We start from the raw sequence: 6862 nt of genomic DNA, 5'->3' as shown, positions 1-6862 counted from the left end.
CATGCACTCTGGAGTGAAGTGACTCTCCTGATTTCCCCCCTCAGCTTTCTTTTCACCATACTCGTCATTTTGGAGAAGTTTCCTCTTCTGAAATTCACAATGTCTGTGTTAGACGTCCTTGGTGAGTCTCTCCCCACATGTATGCTGAATTTGATGGAAATATGGTCACTGTTCCCTAAAGGGTCAATGACACTGACATCATGCACCAGGTCCTGGGTGTCACTCAGAATTAGATCCAAGGTTGCCTTCTCTCTGGTTGGTTCCATGACCAACTGTTCTAGGGCACAGTTATTTAGCGTATCTAGAAATTTGACCTCTTTGTCCTTACCTGAATGTGAATTTACCCAGTCTATGTGTGGGTAATTGAAGTCACCCATAATTACAGCCCTGCCTCTCCTTGACGCCTCCCTGATTTCCTCCTGCAACTCCCAGTCACTGTCGGCATTTTGATCCGGAGGGCAATAGCACATCCCCAGTAGCACGTTCCCTTTCCGGCCTTGTATAGTCACCAACAGGGTTTTTGTGGAGGACTCCAGTCCACCTAGGTTTTCTAGCTTGTTAGATTCTATCCCTTCTTTAACATACAGTGCTACCCCTCCTCCAAGGTACCCCTCCCTGTCCTTTCTGTAGAGTTTATACCCAGGGATAACAGTGTCCCACTGGTTCTCACTGTTCCACCATGTTTCTGTTATGCCCACTATATCTATTTCTGCATTAGCAACCAAACACTCCAGCTCACCCATTTTGGCTTGGAGGCTTCTGGCATTGGCATATAAGCACCTATACGCTGAATCTCTCCCCTGATGTATGCTATTCTTTTGACTCTTTGACCTGCTGGCACAGGCTCCCATCTGCTCTTTATGTGGTTCTGCTATGTCCCCTTCTGTTTTATCTGAATTCTTTGCAGCCTCACACTTTAAAGGATGGCTTTTGCCAAATGGGATACTGCCCAGCTCCCATCGGCTGTTCCCCAGGTGTCATTTTAAGAGCTGCTCTGCAACCTTTTTGATTTTAAGCACCAGCAGTCTGGTTCCATCTTGGTTCAAGTGCAGCCCATCCCTTTTGTACAGGCCTTACTTGCCCCAAAATGTGCCTAACAAATCTAAACCCCTCCTCCTGGCACCAACGTCTCATCCACACATTGAAACCCCTCAGCTCTGCCTGTCTCACTGTACTTGCGCGTGAAACAGTTAGCATTTCTGAGAATGCTACCTTGGGGGTCCTGGACTTCAATACACTACCTATCAGCCTAAATTTGGCTTCCTGGACCTCCCGACTACATTTCCCCGCATCGTTGGTACCAACATGCACCACGACAGCTGTCTCCTCCCCAGCACTGCCTAGGAGCCTGTCTAGATGCTGCGTGATGTCCGCAACCTTCGCACCAGGCATGCAAGTCACTGTGCGGTCAACACACGGGTCACAAACCCATCTCTCTATCCCTCTAATGATCAAATCACCCACTACAAGGAGGCCCCCACCTCCCAGAGGAGTATCCCCTGTGCGAGAGGATATGGGCTCATCATCCATGGAAGGGGTCCCTTCTAAAGGAGCATTTCCCTCTTCCTCAGACCAATGTCCTCCTCGCCCAAGACCTTCATTCTCCCTGACAGCAGAGGAGCTACCAGCCGTGGAGTGGGATGCCTCTATCACATCCCTGAAGGTCTCGTCCACATGCCTCTCTGTCTCTCTGAGCTTCTCCAGATCCGCGACCTTGGTCTCGAGGGAACGGATTTGTTCTCTGAGAGCCAGGAGCTCCTTGCACCGAGCACCCACCCATGACTTCTGCCCATGGGGCAAATAGTCATACATGTGGCACTGTGTGGAATACACTGGGAAGTGCCCCTTCCCCTGCTGACCTATCTTCATACTGTTTTCGTTTACAGTATTTAGAGTATTACAGTATTTAGAGAGTTTATTGTCCGTTTATTAGAAGGATAGGTCTCAGTCGTAATGGTCAGCTATTTAACTGTCCAAACAGCCTTTCCCAAGAATATGAGGGATACGAGGGAGGGATATGTACTTATGTTCTCTTCTCCACCAGGCTCCTTGTGATCCTTGTGATCACAGGGGCTTGTTCCAGGTTCCCCCGCACACTTCCCGCTGTCCCTGTTCACTATGCTCTGTTCACTATGCTCTCGGGCCTTCACCTCTTATGTAGAGTAGCCTTCCAAATGACACACAGGATGTGAGTCAAAGGAAAGGAATGTGGGGCCTCTCCCAGCCCTAGCTGACTCCACTCCCTCCAGGCAGCCACTAAGTAAACACTGGAGTTAGGTAACCCTAACAACTCCTAGCCCTGTGAAATCTTAACCCTAACAAGTAACACAGACACACACAGACACAGAGAGATAAAGAGACTAAGACCTACCCCTTAAAGAGAAACAGCCCCTGCAAATCTCCCCTCTTCCTGTTAGTTTGTTTGAAGGGGAAAAGGCTAGATGTTTAGAAAAGCTTGCTCACCTTCTCAGCTGTGTCTGCTCTTCCCAGAGTAGCCTTCATACCAGCGGGGATTCGAACCAGCAACCTTCTGCTTGTTAGTCAAGCATTTCCCCGCTGAGCTACTTAAAGTGTTGGCCTACAATCCCCATAATCCCTGGTTATCAACCACTTTGGTTGGGGATTATGGGAGTTGCAGTTTAAAAACAGCTGGGGTGCCTAAGTTGAGTGGGCCTGCTCTAAAACGAAGGTACTTTTGTGAATAGTTAAATGGCACTATTAAATTAAATGGCATTAATGCCATTAATTAAATGGCACTATAAATGTGCAAGTCTCCATCCCTTTGGTAAATGTCCCTTGTACCAATTATGATCAGAATATTATGACTGAGGTTCTCTTTTACTAAATGTGCGGATTGTAGTAGTTGTCTGCTGAGGTAACAGCACTCACCTTATGCTCAGAGGCACATTCTACCAAATTCTTAAACACTGCTGCAACACAAATCCCAACTTTTGATGTTGGCACCAGCCTATGCAGGTAGTTGATCGAGGGGAGGAGAGCTGGCCCTATGGTAAAGTGCTGTTGAGTTGGTGTCGACTCCTGGTGACCACCGAGCAGAGGCGTATCTAGGGAAAATAGCGCCTAGGGCAAGCACTGAAATTGCACCCCCTGTCCAAATATCTGACACCCATTTTTCAGATAACTTTACCATTATATCAGCTGAAAAATACAAGTAAAGCTTGTTAATCTTTTAATATTTCAAAAGCTATTTAGCCGTGGATGTAGCCAGACCAAAAAATGCTGGAAAACTACAAATTTCAGTATGCTGGGGCTCATGAAATACCCAAATACTATGTGGAGGTGTACTTGGAAAACTAATGTCTAATTCTCTACTATGCATTGTAGCATCACTATTACATAAGTTTTAAAAATAAATGGAGAATTTGACTTTTCCCAGATACTCTGAAAATAAAGGATATGCAGAGTAAACTGTGTCACTGCTTGGAATATATTCTAATATTTCAGAAAGATAGTTAAAATGAGAGAAAGAGAGCAAGAAACTCCCAGTGGGCCTTAATACTAAGGATTTCACATTGATTAAAAGGCAAACTCGCCATTAAATAGCCATATTATTAAGACATCACATTTAACTCACTTATCACAAGAAGCAAAGTAAGAGCAAATGAATACAACCTTAGCTCATAAGTTTCATCTCATTATCCACAAGCCCTGATTCTCTGTACATAGTGCCAAACTGAATATGTGTTCAGTGACTTATATTATATTAAAATTTTAAAAATACCTGTAGCCCCTCCGGGTGCTTCCTAAAGGCTGTGGGGTGGGTCTGCAAAGGTTCCCCCTCCCCTCGCTGGCCTCTAGGGCTTTGCAGGGACCATTTGAGCATGTGCGGTGGCCATTTTAAAAAAATATTTTCCCCCCAAAATGGCCACTGAAAACAAAATGGCTGCCGTGCATGCTCAAATGGCCTCTGCGAGGCCTGGCTTGGCCTAGGGTCTCACAGAGCCCATTTGAGCATGCCGTTTTGTTTTGGGTGGCCTTTTTTAATTTTTAAAAATGGCGCCCCCCTTCAAGTGGCACCCAGGGCATGTGCCCTGCCTGCCCTACCCTAGATACGCCCCTGTACATGAGTCCTGTAGTTACAGGGGATGGGGCTATAGCTCAGTGGAAGTGGGTCCCTATGCTTGCATTCAGAAGGTTCCAGGTTCACTCTCTGGCATCTTCAGGTAAGGCTGGGAGAGACTCTTGCCTGAAACTTTGGAGAGAATGCTGCCAGTCTGTGTCAACGGATTGGAACATAGGAAGCTGCCATATACTGAGTCAGACCATGCCCTTCCCTACTGAGTGGCAGCAGGTTTCCATGGTTACAGGTTGGAGCCCTACCTGGAGATGCCAGGGAGCAAACCTGGGACATTCTGCATGCAAGGAGTTGCTCTTCCACTGAGTTGCAACCCCCTTCCCTAAGGGGAATATCTTGCAGCAGACAGCATCACATGTAGTTTCCCATTCACATGCAAATCAGGGTGGAGCATGCTTAACAGAGGAGGCAATTCATGCTCGCTGCCACAGACCAGCTCTTGCAGTATCAGACTGGACATCAAGTCTCATGCCCCCCCACCCCCCATGGTATGAATAACATGCACCATCACATTTTCTCTCTTTATAGAGCTGCCACACCCATAACTATCCCTGTAAACCAACAGGTTTTTTGCTTTAATTGGATTGTTTGAGAGGTGGCAAATATTCCTGGCAGCTGAATTATTGTGCTTGAGATCCAAAAGAAATGCACAGCTAGTTCTTTATGGCTGAGGAGAGTTTGGGCTTGGGTTTTCTCCAGATGGTACCTGCATGACCATCTACTTCTGGAACAGAGAAGACTTTAGGAGCATAGGAAGCTGCCGTATACTGAGTCAGACCATTGGCCTATCTAGCTCAGTATTGTCTACACTAGGGATTCTCAACGTTGGGCCCCCAGATGTTATTGGACTTCAACTCCCATAATCCCCAGCCAAAGGCCACTGGGGCTGGGGATTATGGGAGTTGAAGTCCAATAACATCTGGGGGCCCAATGTTGAATCCCTGGTCTACACAGACTGGCAGTGGCTTTTCCAAGAGTGTAGGCAGGAATCTATCTCAGCCCTATCTTGGAGATGCCAGGGAGGGAACTGGGAACCTAGATGCTCTTCCCAGAGCGGCTCCATCCCTTAAGGGGAATATCTTATAGTGCTCACATGTGGTCTCCCATTCAAATGCAACCAGGGCAGACCCTGCTTAGCTAGGGGGACAAGTTATGCCTGCTACCACAAGACTAGCTGTCCACTCTTTCCAAAGCAATATGCAATATGGTATGCATGGGTATCTTCCTTTTAAAAAGGGAGGGGAGTTTTAAAAAAACCCCTTCGGGCCTGCTTAAAGTATGCTCTTTGGATTGCATATATACCAATTGAAATTGTTCCTGCAATACACAGTAGTATCCAGCAGGAGTCCCCCTTCACCTATGGAACTATTGCATGGAGAAGTTGCAAGGCTTGATGTCAATGTTGCCGATGTCAAAGTGCAGTTGTGCTACCAGTATTTCCAGTCCTAAGCAGTGGGAATTACTACAAAACCATATTGGTTGTTCTCTTCATCGTATGTCTGAAACAAGATGGTCAGATCATGTTGAATGTGTAAAGCGTTTTGCAACTCATTTGCCTGGAATTAAATTGGCACTGGAGGACCTCCTAGATCTAAATGTGACGGCCAAAACAAGAAATGAATTCCATGGAGTTTTATTATATGTGACATCTTTTGCCTATGTGCTGTGTGGTACAAAATATTAGCTGGCATAGATATTTGCAGCAAGGTCATCCAAGCTAGAGATGCCACACTGGATGCTGAAGTAGCAAACATAGAAACTCTCCTCACAGATCTGACAAAACTTCAAAACAACTGGAAATGCATGTGGAATGAAGCCACATTGGTTGCATCAAACCTAAAGATAGTAATGAAACTTTCCCGTAGATGTGGTGGAGTTAGGCGCAAGAGGACAAGGCCACATGATGACAACACACCTGATGCTAACTTGGAGGAAATGAATGACACAGATGATAGGCCAGAAGAGGCCTACTTCAGAAAGCGTGTGTTCTACATTTTGGTAGATAATGTTATAGCAGGATTAACTGTCCGCTTCAATGCTGTTAAGGAGTTGGGGGAAAACTGATTTCTTGTGGAAATATCTCACCATGTCTGAAAGTGATGTAGAGAGAAAAGATTTATCTTTATCAGAGCAATATCCTGCTGACCTTAATGGTGATGATTTTGGAAAAGAAATGCAACATTTACCCTCAGTACATTAAGCAAATTTTGTAAATACACAGTTAAAGCCATTAGATCTGCTGAACTTGTTAACAGAGTACAGACTTGGTGACCTGTTTCCAAATGTTTGTGTTAGCTTAAGAATACTATTAACAACTAGCTGCATGCTCTTTGGGGCCGGCTGTACCCCACTTTCCCACTCTCTCTTGCCCTCCCTCCCACCTACCTGCCCCACTCTCTCTTGCCTCCCCCTGCCCCACTCTCCCTCCCTCCTGCCCCACTCACTCTTGTGCCCCTCCCCTCCCACCTATCTTGCCCCCTCCCCCTTCTCTCTTACCATCCACCCCCCTGCCCCTCCCCGTCCCCCTCTCTCTTTCCCCTCCCCTCCCCCTCTCTTTCCCCCACCCCCTCCCCCTGCCCCTCTCTCTTGCCCTTCCCCCCTCTCTTGCCATCCTCCCCCTGCCCCCTGCCCATCACCCCTCCCCCTGCCCCACTCTCTCTTGCCCGCCCACCCCTTCCATTCCTCTTCTCCCTGCCTCGCACCCCCACCTGCACTGAGCAACTTCCAGCTGGACCTCACCATTGCCACAGCCAGGTCCTCCTTACC

This window comes from Hemicordylus capensis, chromosome 4, assembly GCF_027244095.1.
Source record: "Hemicordylus capensis ecotype Gifberg chromosome 4, rHemCap1.1.pri, whole genome shotgun sequence".
NCBI lineage: Eukaryota > Metazoa > Chordata > Lepidosauria > Squamata > Cordylidae > Hemicordylus > Hemicordylus capensis.
Note: the sequence above shows the minus strand (reverse complement) of the source record.